The 16,267-nt window shown below is 44.3% G+C and overlaps 1 protein-coding gene across 1 annotated transcript in view; it reads left to right on the top strand.

Annotated features, from left to right (window-relative positions):
• The first annotated feature begins 405 nt into the window (after positions 1-405).
• LOC129693156 (collagen alpha-4(VI) chain-like) overlaps positions 406-16,267 on the top strand; it is a 112,853-nt gene continuing 96,991 nt past the window's right edge. Inside the window, exons 1-3 of the mRNA XM_055629840.1 lie at positions 406-817; positions 1,568-1,671; positions 2,175-2,646. The gene's annotated coding sequence lies outside the window, so the exon portion shown is untranslated. The remainder of the gene's footprint in view (positions 818-1,567; positions 1,672-2,174; positions 2,647-16,267) is intronic.

Below are 16,267 nucleotides of genomic sequence, written 5' to 3'. Positions count from 1 at the left end.
TCTCAAAAACAAAGAACAAAATAAAACAGGAATAAGTTCATCGGATAAAGACCATGCTGATGTCAACAAAATTAGCCAGAGGGATCCCCCCACCAGAGAGCAGAGAGGCCTCGGGGTCCCTGGCCAGATAGGGGGAGGAGTGAGGTTTGGATGAAATCGCAGCAAAGCGGTTTGTGTTAGCTCAAGGCAAACTGGGATGTGCATGCGGAGATTGACGTCAGGCCTAGGCTGAGATGAGAACTTTGGATCTCCGTTTCCTTGGAAACTACAAAGTGAAGACACGTGTAGAAAGCTGGGCGCCAATCCCTTATCTGGTGCCGTGCACCTGGGGTGGAAATCCAGGCTGTGTTCAAATGACCCCGATGCCCCCGGCAGGAAGGAGGTGTTTCATTCTCACTGCGATTTTTAACAGAGTTTCTGACACCAGCGTTCTTGAAAACAAGTCTCTTCATGTCCTTTTGTTAATAAGAAAGAAAGAAAGAAAGAAAGAAAAAAAATTTTGAAAAACAGCTTCACAGAGGACAACCTCCCCACAGAAAAGCGGGTGTTTCTATGAACACCCCTGGAAACAACAGTCTGGCTTCCTGCGCTGGCACCGGGAACTAACTTGGGATGGAAATGTCATGACATCTACAAGAATATGGAGAAGGACGCTTGGAGTTTATGTTCCTGAGGTGGTTATCTGTTCACCTCTTTATTCTGGGGCTGTTTATTGAGAGCCAGCAGTCGTAAATGAGACAGTCCTTCCTTCTTGAACAGTTTACAGCCTGTGGAGGGAAACCTGAAGCAGGGGACGAGCCCATTACGCCCCCGTGAGGTCAGCAGCGGGTATTGCTATAAATTTGTTTTTCAACAGCAAAAGGTGAAGGTTGTGCGGGAATTTGATCTCACAGAGTGTCCCTGAACCCGCTGGCGTCTCACCAGCTGCTGGAACAAGCCACAGGCTCACGCTCGGCCTCTGAGCTTCCAGCGCCTCAGCTCCCAGACTCTCTCCAGCGCTCAGGGAGTTTACCCTCACAGGGTAGCTTGGAAATGCCAGGCTTTACCCTTGTCCTGGAAGCAGCCAATGAGCGGTAGCAAGCGCTCCTCAATGTTCGGCCTCCAAGGGTCATGCGGTGTGGTTTTCCAGAGGGCTCCCAGAAGGACTGAACTTGATAGCTCGGGGCATGAGGTGGTGGGGAGGGCACTGTGAGCGCCCCCAGATCCAAGGCTGAAAGTTGATGGGCCCAGTCTTGTAGGCCCCATCTAGCTTCCACAGCTGTTAGGAGTTCTTGACTGCAATGGCTACGCCATGCTCATTAAGAGAACCTTTATGGCTCCCCTCCACCTCATCTGGTTCTAATGCTCTTTCTGCCTTCCAGGAGGTTCCCTGTGCAGACGAACACGAACACTCAACAGTTAACTCTCAGAACCTTGACCAGTGGCCAGTCTCTATTAATCACCATTTGTTGCAGAAAGAAGCTTCTTGGATCAAGGCCGAGGGCTGCGCTAGGAGCCATTTTGGCCTTAAGTATTTGGACTTAACTGTACTGTGGGATTTTAAGCAGGATAACTTACTTTTTCTCAGGAAATCAGAACGCTGAGTGAGCAATGGCTGCCTCTCACCTATGTGCTAAGGAACTCCATTTCCAATCGGGACAGCCTCCTGCTCCTGTTATCCCTGTGTCACAGGTAATTAAGGAATAGCTGGTGAAGGATGAACTGGTCCATCATTCTGGGGCTAATTCTCCATGTAGGAGGCTCTTTAGGTTTTCTGTCAAATTTATCAAGAGTGAAAAAAAAAAAAAAACACTGAGAAATGAGAATTCAACTCTCTTAATGACAGGCTGTCTTTCTAGTGACAATTTATTTCAGGAAACGTCGTTTGACCCCATTTCCTCAAATAGTTATACCAGAGACTAAGTAGAACTTCATGCCAAAGTGTGTGCCCTCAGGTCCTAAGATAATGGTAATGGTGGCATGTCCAAAATCGTAATGGTGATGACAGCAAATTCCCCAGCCCATTGTCTATCCTCCTGCTGCTCCGACACGATAATAGAATTGAGCTGAGGACACGGCTTTCTAACTGGAGTGCAAATCTCACACCTTCCTTGGTAGCTGCATATGGTAAGCGTCCATGCTTTGTGGAATAGAACATGAGTGGAAACGGTGTAACTTCTGTTTTTCTTGTCTAGGGGAAGTCCCCAGTCCTTTCATCCTTCCCATTGGCTGTCAGGGTGATGCATGTAGGAATCTCAGGTAAGAGGTTATTGAGTACGGCTGTCTGCATTAGCCTCGATCCCTGAACGACTGGGCTACGCCAGCCACATGCTGACCTGTAACACCTACCTGTGTAAGAAATAAGTCTTCCTCCTTTAGCTGAATTGTTAGGTCTTCTGTTATAGCAGTTTAACTCTGTACGGGTCAGGTTTTTGTTTTGTTTTGTTTTGTTTTTGTCAGTGAACCATCATCTGGGAAGAGGGAACCTCAACTGAGAAAACGTCTTCATCAGTTTGGCCTATAGGCAAGTCTGTTGTCGGGCGTTTTCCTGATGGAAGATTGTTCCTGATTGAAGATTGATGTGGGAGGGCCCCGGCCCTCTGTGGGCGGTGCCTTCCCGAGGCAGGTGGTTCTGGGCTGTCTAAGAAAGCGAACTGAGCAAACCAAGTAGGTAGTGTTTCTTCATGGCCTCTGATTTGTTTCCTGGTTCCAGGTTCCTAAGTTTCTGCCGCGACTTCCCAAAATGATGAGCTATAAACTGTTAGGTGAAACAAACCCTTTCTTCCCCACATTGCTTTTGGTCATGGTTGTTTATAACAGCCGTACAAATCAAGCTACGATCAACCTCATCGGCCAACTCAGGGCCACACTAATAAGCTTCTTTTGACTGTCAAATGTTTGTTTAAAGCACGCAAGATGAATGTCACCACTCGCTAGTTCAGTGTTACAGTTGCAGGGACTGTTTGTCCTCGTCCAATTCATTAGTTTTTTTTTTCTTTGTGCATCCATTATATATATTGTGTTGAGATCAAGTATGTATATGGCTTATTGTTGTAGGGCATGTGGATGACTCGGAAGTGAACACTTTCAAGAAACTTATAGTTTAGAGTCTTCACAGAAAGTAAAAAAAAAAAATTAAATTAGGGATACTTGTGATGAAAAAAAAAATTCCCTTTTTGAGAATGTTCTCGGTATGTCTGTGTACTCATTTTCAAGGCCAGTGCTTACAGGAAATCACCATTTTTGGTGAGCGGTAATAAAGCATGCACGAGTGCAGGACCTGTGCCACAGCACAGACACAGCCTCCCCTCTCCGCCCCTCTCTGGAGAGTATTAAACACTGGGAAAGCTGGTGTGTCGCTGTGTCTGTCCTTCAGGCTCCCTGGGTGCCGGGGAATTCCTAAGGCTAAACAGATTCTTAAGTGATGAGGACAAGGAGAAGCTGAAAAGACCAGCCTCCAGGGTTTTGTCAGGTAAGAACCATTTCCTTTTCAAAGGGGGTAGGTTTATAGACGTACACTTTGTTTTGTTTTGTTTTCCCCACACAAAATATCTCTTATTACAAATGACACAAAACAAAGCTCTAAGTAGTCTGTGAGATCTACAGTGGTCCTGTTTTTAAACATGACAATAGCTTTATGGCCAAATGTTTTCACAATGTCACGTTTTCCCAACACACTGGGAATAACTGGGCAGTTGTAAGATTGAACAGTTATTGAAAGAGGCTGTCCTGAAGTTTTCACTGGATGCTGTTCTGAATCTCATCAGACATGACTATCTTGTCAAGCATTGATGTGGATATAATTGGTTTTCTTTATTTGTTTTTCCAAGTGTTCTCTCCTCCTCTCCTCTTTTTCTTTGTATTGTTTGCTAATTTTGATTTTTTTTTTTTTGAGATAGTCTTATGGTAGTCCAGGATGGCCTCTTCAAACTTGCTGTGTAACAGAGGCCAACCTTGAATGCCTCCTGAGCCTTCTGCTTTAACCTCCAAAGTCCTGGGCTTACAGGCCAGGTACCACCATGCCACCTATGCTTGGCCTATAAAAAAGGTTGCTTTCATGCACAGGTTGAGAGAGAAGGAAGCATGTGTGAATATAGATGGAGGAGAGGAACTTCAGATGACAAGGAGGTAGAGAGAAGTGGAGGCAGGGATAAAGGCAGAGAAGAATCCAAAGTCATACTTGTTAGAGAAAGAGAGTCTCAAGAGGAAAACTGTGGTAAGAAGGGAGCCGCAAGTCTCCGGACCTTTATTGAGCAAGAAGGTATGAAACAGTAGTGTGAGACACATCCAGACTTTACCGTCTTTGTGGAAAGGGGACCCCAGCTTAGTTATGGGTCTGGTATGGGATCTGTGGGTTATTCAAGCTTTGGAGATAAAAAAAAAATCACGTTGGTGTTAGACGAGAAAACCAAGGGGAAAAGAAAACACGATTTAATGATTCATCAGCTGTAGTCAAGACATAAAACTCAGGTGAAAGATGGCTGGCCCTCGCAGAGCATGCTTGGGGAAATGGTGGCCACCCTGAGTTAGAAACTGGAGTGATTTTCTTATGTTTAGTTTACCAGGATCCATAGGTGTGTGTGTGTGTCTATAAATTTTGTTATGAGACAGTTTCTTTTTTATTTTACATTTATTCTTATTTTCTGTGTGTAAGTGTTTTGCCTGCACTTATGTCTGTGTATCACTTACATGCCTGGGGCTTGCAGAGGACAGAAGAGGCCGTCAGAGCCCCCGGAATTGGAGTTTTAGATAGTGTGCACTGCCGTGTGGGTGAAGGAAACTGAACCTGGGTCCCCCGGAAGAGCAGCTAATTTTAACTGTAGAGCCATCTCTCCAGTTCCCCTCCTATTTAAAATCTACATCTTAAAAGAAGGTTTTATTTTTATTTTTGTGTGTAGGAGCGTTTGGCTGCATGTATGTCTGTACACCGTGCATGCGTGTGTGCGTGTGTGTGTGTGTGTGTGTGTGTGTGTGTGTGTGCCTGGTGTTGAAGAAGCTCAGCCAATGGTTGTGTATATAATAGGTTTTGATTGCTTTCTCCCTTGCCCTCTCTTAGGGAGTTATATATTTTGAGTACCTTTTAACTTTCTATTTAGCTACCATGCAAAATTTTCAACAAGTAAGTTAAACAATTTTAATTTTTTTTTAATAAAAACTTCAAGGTACAGTAAAGTTTAGCTTACAGAGGCTATTCATTATTTAGATTCAATAGTTTATTATTATTTTACTTTTCCTTGCAGTGCTGGACATGGAATTATACAAAGTTAGCTACATTCATACCGGCCCCTTCAAAGCTTTTATTGTGAGGCAGGGTCTCAGGTTGGCCTTGACCTTGCAATTCTCCTGCTTCAGCCATCCTAAATAGCTGGGATTACAGGCTTGCACAGCCAGGCCTGGATTATCTTATTATTATTATTTTAATGGATTTAAAAGCAAATGGTAGAGATCTTCATTCTAAACACTTTAGCATTTGCTAGAGTTGGAGAAAATGATTTTTAAAATAAAGTACCCTAAGGAAAGTTAGTGTAAAGTTGATAATTAAATTTTATGTATAGCTGTTAGCTGATTTTGGGAAGTAATTCTACATTTTTTTACATTCATTTTTGTATGAAATGTTTGTGTCATGTGAGCACATGACCATCAGAGGACAGCTTACAGAGGAAAGGTCCAGAAGGGCCTTTCTTTCTACTGTGTGGTTTCCAAAGGTTTAACTAGGATCATCAGGGTTGGTGACCAGTGCTCTCACCTGCTTGACCCATCATGCTGGCCCCATTCTATATTTAAATTCACCGAATAAACACAGAGAGGGTAAGGATTGGTGGGCTTGACTTAGGTGGAATGAAAATATCAAATCCTGCCTGAGAATTGTTCCACAGTGTCCACAGGAGAACTAGATATTGTCCTTTTTCTCTCTCTCTCCTTCCTGCCCTTTCTATCTTCCTCCCTCCCTTTTTCCCTCTCTCTCTCTTTCGATTTTCAGCAGTTAAAAAACCAGGGGCTACAGAATGCAGAGTGGCCATGGTTTTTTTTTTTTTTTTTTTTTTTTTTTTTTTTTTTGGCCTCTGAACACTAAAGCCCAGTGGCCTTTGCAAAGTCTGCTCTTGCGGAGTGCTGTCAGGTAGTTTCAGATTCTCAGAAATGGGCTTCCTGGAAAGAACTTTAGAGATGTTTATTTTGTCGCTGGCCAAGAGGAGTGGAGTCCTGTCTGTATTCTGCAGCAGCTGCAAATGCAGCCTTTTGTTGTTAAGAAGATACTGGCTGCTTGCTGCTTTGGCTTTACTGTTCTGTTTTGCCCTGACAATCCTAGCTCATCTTGTACCTTCTGTGTGAGGAACAGCTCATCACCTTACTGAATTTTTGTGACAGGGTTTTTTCATGTAGCCCTGGCTGGTCTTGAAATCACAGAGATCCACCTGCCTCTGCCTCCTGAGTGCTGGCATTGAAGGGTGTACCACCACTGCCAGTGTGATTATAGTCTTCATATAAATGACTTTAAAATTTAATTGTAATTAAAGTATCAAAGAGGACACAATAGGCTTCATATCTTCTGTTGGTCAAAATGCTGGGCTAGGACACACCAGGATTCCCCAAAATCTCTTTAAATTGTTGTTGTAGAACACCCACTCTTTTTTTTTTGGTGGTTTTTTTTTATTTAACTTTTATTAATTACACTTTATTCATTTTGTACCCCCCCATAAGCCCCTCCCTCCTCCCCTCCCAGTCCCACCCTCCTCCCTCCTTTCTGCATGCATGTCCCTCCCCATGTCCACTGATTGGGGAGGTCCTCCTCTCCTTCTTTCTGATCTTAGTCTATCAGTTCTCATCAGAAGTGGCTGCATTGTCAGGGTTCTAGGTTATCTCCATGAATAGTCCTTGGTTGGAGTATGAGTCTCTGGGAAGTTCCCTGTGTTCAAATTTTCTTGTTCGAACACCCACTCTTAACAAGAGGGAGCCTTCCCAAGCCTGGTAAGCCAATGACTCCATGCAGCCATAATTGCAAGTACAGCATGGAAGACAAAAGGATTCCACTATGTTCTAGAGAGAGATGGGGGTGTGAAAATGTCTATCAATAACTAGAGTGAGCATCACATAGTATATTAGAAGGGGAAGAGAAGGAGGCCTGGGTAGCAACTATAAACAGTAGTTTTGAGCACAGATGTCCAGGAGGTGAGGGGCTTAGCCATGAAGTCATGCTGAAAAACATTTCAAGCAGAGAGAAACAGGGAGCATCCTATCCCCTGTTTCCCCACAGGGAGTGTCTGACCGACTGGAAGAACAGCAGACCAAAGTGACGAGTATAAATAGTGAAGGTGAGGGAGGGGGTGAAGTGCTTGCTGAACCGAGTAAAAATTGGGCATGGTGGAGCATGCTTGCAATCCCCGTGCTGAGGAGGCCCAGACAGGTGGACCCAGAGCCCTGCTGGCTTAGCTTAGTTGGCAAGCTCCAGGTTCTAGTGAGAGACACTGGCTCTCCAGGAACGACTCTCAAAGTTGATCTCTGGCCTCCAAGTGCACGCGTGTGCACTTTGCCCACACCTGCGGAGCCCCCTGCTCTGCCACATTAATTGAAAATGATAGCGAGCGACAAATGAGAAAAGCCAGGGTCAGATCACTTAGCATTCTGTAACCGAAGGCATCTTTTCCTCGGTAGAACAGGGAGCCTTAGGGAGGCTTTGAGTAGAAGTGGCTTATATTTCACAAACACCTCCTCAGAAGTGTTGAAAGTAGGTTTCAGGAGAAAGGGCAGAACAGGGACCCATGAAAGTTGTCGCAGTCCTCAGGGGAGAGAGAGATGATGGAGTCTACGCCAGGGTGTTTGCAATAGAAACCATGACAGATGGGCCATTTCCAGGCTGAACAGGTGGAGTGAACAGCCTGTATATGGGAGAGGAGTGTGTGAGTAAGTCCATGGCTTTGGGTCTGCACACGTAGAAGGGCTTTAGTTGTCATGAAGCTAAGTCAGGAGAAAAAAAAAAAAAAGGGAAGAAATTCAGGAGAGAACTGTTGTGGGTGCTGAGTGTTAGAAACAATGAAGACAAATTGACAAATCTCACTTATTCGTGGAAATAAGCGTTCAACGTCCAGAGTCAAAGTGTGGTAGGGAGGGAGTGACTCTCCACCAGGCTTGGATTAGGAAGTGACCTGGGAGCAGGGTTCTGGAAAATGCTTATGAGCCTGCCTGGTGTATGTGCATTCACGGGTGTGTGTTAGGGGTTCCGGGGGTTCTAGGGGGAGGGAAGGAATACATGATGCTTTATGAATCTGGACTTGGCAACTGTGTTATACTGTAATTACCATCTCCCTGAAGTTTGTATCCCAGTGAATCTTGTGATAGAGAATGAAATATTTTATCCTTTTCAGCAGAAGATAGGTTTGTGTTATTGTGCATTTTTCCAATTCCTTTTTTAAAAAAAGTTATTTAAGATGTCAAAAATGATACAAAAGTAATTCACTGAGTTCCTTTCAGGTGAAATGAAAGACTGTAGAAGACACGGGCAGCGAGAACTAAAGCGCTTATTTCCCTCAGGTGACCATGGTGCCTCCTGCACGGTGTCACACCCCACACTGCATTTTGATGTAGGGAGGCCCTCTCCCACTGCCACAGAAAGTCTGTTAGAAGCTGGGTGAGGAGGTGCACACCTTAATCCCAGCACTCAGGAAGGCAGAGGTAGGCAGAACTCTGTGAGTCTGGTCTGGCCTACAAATCCAGTCCAGGATAGCCAAGGCTACACAGAGAAGCCTTATCTCTAAAAGAACCAAAAACCAAAAATAATTTAATAAATAAATAAAGAGTCTGTTAGAATCTGAAATCTCATGTCCATCAAAACGCTATTTCCTGGATTTACTGGGTCAAAGATGCGGTCAGCTCTTTGATACAAAGAAAGTGTTTCTCTTTGAATAATAATAAGAAAAAAAAATTACTGCTGTTGGTTCCACCAATGAGAAAGGACTCAGTTTGGGGGATTTTATTTTAGAGATTGTCACTCGAAGGCGATGGCGATTTCTGATTTCACAGCTTTTTACAAATCTCTGTGTAAAAGGAACTTTTATTTGCCTGGTCAGTTGTTGTTTGGGAGGCTTCCTGCCTCTGTCTGCTAACCTAGGCCGAGTCCCGGAAGCTTCTAGCCTCCATATGATCTAATCTAGGCCTAGAACATTTTCAGCCTCTGATATTTACTTCTTAATAAACTCACCCTTTCTTGTTCTTACTGAGCTCTGGACTGCCTGGTTCAAGTCAGCTGTTCTGGCTAAAATCCCTCTCCCATTTAGTTGACTTACTCAGTCTGGTTTTCTCTCCACCCTTGAATTGCTCTGCTTGGCCTCAAACTAACTTCTACAATCTTTTCTAATCTTTGGATCCTTCTCATTCTCTGGCTCATTTGATCTTCACTTGCAATCTGCCTCTCTATTACTGTCCCAGTAAGACTGCCTCCTCTCTCTCTGCTTTGTCCCATAAGTAGCTTCCCTTTCCTCTCTCTTCTCATGAGAGTTGGGTGTATTTTATTCTGTCAAATCTTTCTCTGATTTGTGTCTATTTTTGCCACTCAATTAGATACCACTTCCTTCTACAAACTAACTTTACCTTCACCTTCATTGTTTGGGATTAAAGGCATGTACTACCATGCCTGGATCTAAGCTTTTCTTTACCTGAAACTTGCTCTATCTGAGGCTGGCCTTGAATTCAGATCTGTTTGCCTATTGTCTTCTGGATTAAAGGCATGTTTGTATTCCAGCTGGATCACACAGACCTAGGTCTTTGGATGTGATCTCTTGCCAGAACAGCCATGTTCTGAATTAAAATTCCTCTACATCTATCCTCTTTCACAGGTTCAGTGTATCCACACTAACTCTGCCGCATGGTGCTGGCAAAGAAATACACTCTAATCCATGTGCAGGGAATGTGGTAAGACTGACACTGGAGTGGGAATTATCAGCTAGCCCAGCGCAGTTCTCACTGCACTTTACTTTCCCCTAAATTCTGGAGTAAACTTGGCTTCTAAGATTTCAGCCACTTCCCTGCCTGTGTGGAGTCTCCGCGGCAACAGCAGCTGCAGCAGCAGCAGCAGGGAACTGTGCTGGTCTGGCACTGGGAAGTTATGGCTGTTCTTTTATACCTTTCTTCTTTCCCCATCTTCCTCCTCACTGCTTTCTGGTTTCAGGGATCTCAGGATGGCTTCAAATTTGTTACATAGCCCAGGCTGGCTTTGAACTCCTTGCCTTTTATCTCCAAGTGCTGGGCTAATAAGATATGTACTGCCATGTCCATCTTACAGGCGTAGGTTCTGAGTAGTCAAGAGCAGGGTGCCAAGACCAACTGCCTGGGAAAAATTCAGCAACTTGTCCCCAGGGAGTACGGAACTGTGGGAAGTTGGCTTGGGGATATCCATTACGCTGTGTGTAAGCGTGGCAGAATGACAACAAAGACTCAGGGACAGAGGTGCAGGAACGAGCGGTCCCTGGCCCGGGATACATCCCAACAAGCAGCTTCAACTTCAAGGTGACACACGCCTGGGCCACAGATGGATAGCAGAATACCATGTAGGCTCCTTCCCTGGAGTAGTGTGGTGATGCAACCTATAGGCTGTTCCCCAAGCTGCAGCAAGCCTGTGTGGATTGCAGTGTTCTCAGGAGCAAAGACTGCAGATGTCTGGGCAATGCTTAGGGCCGCTGTGGGCCTCCTTACTTTTTCTTCTAGGGAGAGGTGTGTCCTGGTTTAAGCTGACCTTGACTAGGAAAACAGTGTAGAAGCGAGGTGTTCCTCCCATCTCGGAGTGAGCATCTCGAACTTCTGTGTTCTGGATCTGAAACTTTCTTACCTCATAGCGTTACAGTCTTATACATCTGGACTGCAAGCTCTAGACAACGCATGATCGGGAGCCGTGAAGATGTTCTCCTGCACACTTCACCCTGGAACCCAGACAGTATGCTTGGCAGTGAGAACTAACCTAAAGTTCAGCCTAAAGCGATTGCGTAAACACTAACATTTGCTTCCTGTGCCCGTTCTCAAATCTTGGCTTAGCTGTAAATACAACTTTGTTGTAAAACATTTGAGGGAAGCTGTGTCAAACATTTCAATGACAATTAATGGCTCCTTAGGCACCAAAAATCAACAAGAGGCAGAGCTTTCCACCAGCAGGCAGTGAGGAGAGGCCGGCACGGCTCTCTGCGGAACGCTAAGCACACGCTCATCTCCACTATGCACCAACCACCCGTGGTAATCCAAAGACTACCACACACCTGGCGAAGAGTTTCAGCTTTTGGAATGGGATGGAATCGGCTGCGGGGCCACTTTTAATTAGCCCAAGTCTTCTCCACATGCCGACTCGTCTAATTCGTTGTGATGCCTGGTTCAGACATCAGTTGGACCATTTGCTGCACATGATATTAACATGATGGCCAACTCTCTCTCACTCAGCCACATATACACACATTTTGGCTATTTACTTAGCTTTTCAGTCTTTCAGAATATCACTATCTTTGAGGAACACAGGCATTAGTTTTCAGACTGCCCTTAAATTGTGGTTTATGTGATTATCTCCCTGCGATGAGATTTTTTTTTTAAAGAGAGGAATAAAATATAAGAGACAATGAGGTTTCTCATGTGCAGTTTCAGAGGTGGATAATGTTGCCTTATCCTGTTTTGTTGATGTTAATCGTGACCATTTGGTTGTAGTGCTTGCCAGATTTCTCCTTTTTAAAGGCTCTTTCTTTTGTCCTTTGTAACTTATAGATAATTTTTAAAAGAGATGCTTTGAGACTGTATTATTGTCTTAGTTGCTTTTCTATTGCTGTGACAAGACACTATGATCAAGGCAGCTTACAAAAGAAAGTGTTTGGGGGGCTGGGGAGATGGCTCAGAGGTAAAGAGCACTGTGTGCTCTTCCAGAGGTTCTGAGTTCAATTCTCAGAAACCACATGGTGGCTCACAACCATCTATACTGGGGTCTGATGCCCTCTTCTGGCCTGCAGGTGTATATGCAAATACAGCACTCCTTTACAGTAAATGAATAAATCTTTAAAAAAGAAAGCTTATGGGCTTATGGTTTTAGAGGGTTAGAATTCTTGATGGCAGAGCAAAGGCAGGTGGCAGGTATGGTGTCTTTCGAAACCTCAAAGCTTGCACCCAGTGACATATTTCTTCCATCAAGGCCATACCTTCAAATGTTCCCCATACAGCCAGCAACTGGGGACCAAGTATTCAAATGCCCAAGACTTAAACGGATATCTCGTTCGAACTACCACTGTCACTATCTTGCGTTTCAACAAAGCTTTATTCACTGTTTTTAGCATCCTTTGATATGATTCCTCTGGAATCATTTATTCTGTTGGTGGTTGTAAAACAGTTAAAATATTTTAATTTTGTATGTGTGTGTGTGTGTGTGTGTGTGTGTGTGTGTGTGTACGTACATGTGTACATGTGAGCTCCGTACAGGTGTCTACGGAGGCCGGAGGCATCAGATTCCCTGGAGCTGGACTTACAGGCGGTCATAAGCCACTTGGTGTGGGTGCTGGGAACTGAACTCAGGTCCTCTGAAAGAGCAGCAGGTGCTCTTAACCACTGAGTCATCTCTACTAGTCCAGCAAAGTAATTGGTTGAGTGAGTCCTAAAAGTAGGCTGTTGGGTTCAGGATGAGCCTCAGCAGATAGCGGAACCCATCACTTGTTTATATATCGATAAAGACGTATTTCGTTTTTGTGTAATTTAATTTATTTTGTTTGGCCTAATTCATTCAGCTAGTTTAACTTTTACATTTTCACTTCCTCAAGATTTGTTGCCGCCAGGCTTGGGGGGTAGCTCGAGAGTACCGACTAACGCGCAAGGCTCTGGCTTCAGCCTCCTGCGCTGTAAAAAAAAACAAACCTAACAACAAGAAGTAGATTGTTTTAACCTTAAAACTTTTATCTAGTTATCTGTTGACAGTCTTATGCATCGGTATGGTGAACGTCAGTCATTTTCACCCCATTACGCTTTCTCGCACCCCCACCGCCACTCTTCTGACAAGCCCCTCCCTCTTTCCTGCCTTGTGTGGGACCACTGATTTGATTAAGGTTGCTTGTGTTACTGGGAGCTTCTTTACTGTCTGCTTCTCAGTGCCTACATCACCCCTTCCCTCAGCAACCACTAACTATAGTCCCTCAGGAAGGGGTGGGGCCTAATAAGACCTAATAAGACCTTCCGCTAACATTTTAATTAAAATGTAACGACATCGCGATCCCTCTTCCCTTTCCTCCCTCTAACTCCTGCCAAGTCCCTCCTTCCTCCCTTTCAAAGCAATGGCCTCTTTTTCTTTATATAAATCCAACCTAGTAAGTATGCTTGGTGTTCCTTGGGTGGATCTGATTTCAGGGCTGATCACTTTGTATTGGGGAGCCAACCAGGGTCCTCATCCCTGGGAGAAACTAACTCTCCTTCTTTTCTTTTATTTTTTTTTATACTTTATTCACTTTGTATCCCCCCATAAGCCCCTCTCTCCTCCCCTCCCGATCCCACCCTCCCTCCCCCTTCTTCATGCATGCCCCTCCCCAAGGCCACTGATAGGGGAGGTCCTCCTCTCCTTCCTTCTGATCTTAGTCTATCAGATCTCATCAGGAGTGGCTGCATTGTCATCTTCTGTGGCCTGGTAAGGCTGCTCCCCCCTCAGGGGGAGGTGATCAAAGAGCAGGCCTATCAGATTGTGTCGGAGGCAGTCCCTCTTCCCATTACTATGTAACCCATTTGGACACTAAACTGCCATGGACTACATCTGCGCAGGGGTTCTAGGTTATCTCCATGCCTGGTACTTGATTGGAGTATGGGTCTCCGGGAAGAGCCCTGTGTTCAAATCTTCTGGTTCTGTTGCTCTCCTTGTGGGGTTCCTGTCCTCTCCATAACCTACTATTTCCCACTTCTTACATAAGATTCCATGCACTCTGCCCAACAGTTGGCCATAAAGTCTCAGCATCTGCTTTGATAGTCTGCTCAACTTCATTAGCCATCAGGGAAATACAAATCAAAACAACCCTGAGATTTCACCTTACACCCATCAGAATGGCCAAGATGAAAAACTCAAGTGACAATACATGTTCCCTCCACTGCTGGTGGGAATGTAAACTTGTACAACCACTCTGGAAATCAATCTGGCGCTTTCTCAGACAACTAGGAATAGCACTTTCTCAAGATCCAGGCATACCACTCCTAGGTATATATCCAAAAGAGGCTCAAGTACACAATAAGGACATTTGCTCAACCATGTTTATATCAGCCTTACTTGTAATAGCCAGAAGCTGGAAACAGCCCAGATGCCCCTCAACTGAAGAATGGATGCAGAAATTGTGGTACATCTACACAATGGAGTATTACTCTGCAATGAAAAATAAGGAAATCATGAAATTTGCAGGTAAATGGTGGGACCTGGAAAGGATCATCCTGAGTGAGCTGTCCCAGAAGCAGAAAGACACACATGGTATATACTCACTCATATAGACTTATAGGATAAACCTAAAATCTGTCCATCTAAAGAAACTAATCAAGAGAGAGGACTCTGACTAAAACGCTCAATCCCCATCCTGAAAGACAAAGAAGATGGACATCAGAAGAAGAAGAAAGCAGGAAACAACCTAGGAACCTGCCACAGAGGGCCTCTGAAAGGCTCTGCCCTAACTCTCCTTCTTTCAGCTGTCGTTAGTTCCCTGTAGTTCTTTGATCAATTTTCTTTAGGAAGCCATATTGTTGAGGTATTATGGGTGCTTCCCTGCCAGTCACAGGAGGCTGAATTTCACAGGAGACTTTTCATCTCTCATCTGTTCCCCCTCCTGTGATGTTCCCTGAGCCTTGGGGTCAGGAATAGATGTATCCATTGGAGCTGGCGTCCCAGGATCAGGTGATCTTTGTATTATGACTAGGTGTGGTTTTCTGTAATGGTTTACGTTTGCCGTAAAGAGAAGCTTTTTTGACATGGGGATACTTCTCTGTGGCGATAAAAATAAGTTTCATTGTGCAGTTAGGGATTAACTGATCTAGAAAAGTGGCATCTAAGTCTAAGATCCATGACCTCACTGGTCCTGTTTCTAGTTACAGGCATGGTTTCCTTCCTGTGAAGTGGGTCTTAAGTCCAATTAGACAATTGTTGGTTACTGCCAAGATATGAATGCCGCTATTGTATCTTTAGGGATATCTAGCCATGTCATTATTGTGGTTCGAGGCATCATAATTGGGTAGGGCTATTGATTGGTTCTCTCCCTTGGCAGCTTGCTCAGGACCTTCTGGTTCTATGGAAGCTAGACCACAGGCTTTCAAGTCAGATTCGGCTAGAATCTTCTGAGTCCTGTGTTCTAAGTGTATGGTGTCTTTAACAATAAGAGTTACTTTCAACTTGGGGGAGGCAACAGCAACAGCGTATACGAATAGTTTTAGGAGCCTCTTGGGCTACCTTGACCAACAACTTAAAGGAGGTTTCTCATACATGTCACTGGGGTTTTTGTTAGTCTGTGGCTTTTGTGGAGAATGTTATTAGTCCGAGTGGCATGCCCAGACTTTTTATTTTTCTGTATGTGGGCGTTCTGCATGCATGTGTATCTGTGCACTATGTGGGTGTGGTACCGGGGGGACCAAAAGAAGGTGTCAGATTCATGGGGACTGGAGTTACACATGGGTGTGAGCTGCTGTGTGGGTTCTGCGAATTAAACCCGAGTCCTCTAAAAGAGCAGCCAGTGTTCTTAGCTGCTGAGCCATCTTTCCAGCTCCCAAGGGACTTGGTCTTGTGCAGGTAACCAGGACTGCAGTGAGTTCCTGTGAGTTACCTGTTTAACATGCTTTGAGGGAAGTCTTTCTCTACCGAAATGCTGTTGGTTATTATCAGACTAAATATTCCTCCGCTTTCCCAAACTATTCACCGGTTTTATAGCTTGCTTCCATGGTGGGCACTGCTTGTTTAATTGCAAACTATCAGACTGAAGCAGTTTCTTGAAATAGTAGATATAATGCAAATATCAAGCCATTGATATATAGACATTTAACACACATATGCACAGCTGTGAAAGGTTTATAAACATTGACTTTCAACTAGATTTTACTTACAGTTATCTAAAAATGCTTCTCTTTGCTATGACTAATTGCATTAATTGTAATAAGGAGGACATAATGGGATATGAAACAATAGATGCCTTCTTGGAAGGTTTTATTTTACATGTAACTTTATTAGCTTTCAAATAAAAAAAAATATACAAGTACAGCTCTTCCTTCCTTTCTTCCTTCCTTCCTTTCTTCCTTCCTTCCTTCCTTCCTTCCTTCCTTCCTTCCTTCCTTCCTT

Source organism: Psammomys obesus, unplaced genomic scaffold, assembly GCF_907164565.1.
Source record: "Psammomys obesus unplaced genomic scaffold, mPsaObe1.curated_primary_1811, whole genome shotgun sequence".
NCBI classification, from domain to species: domain Eukaryota; kingdom Metazoa; phylum Chordata; class Mammalia; order Rodentia; family Muridae; genus Psammomys; species Psammomys obesus.
Note: the sequence above shows the minus strand (reverse complement) of the source record. Positions and strands in the feature narration are given on the sequence as shown.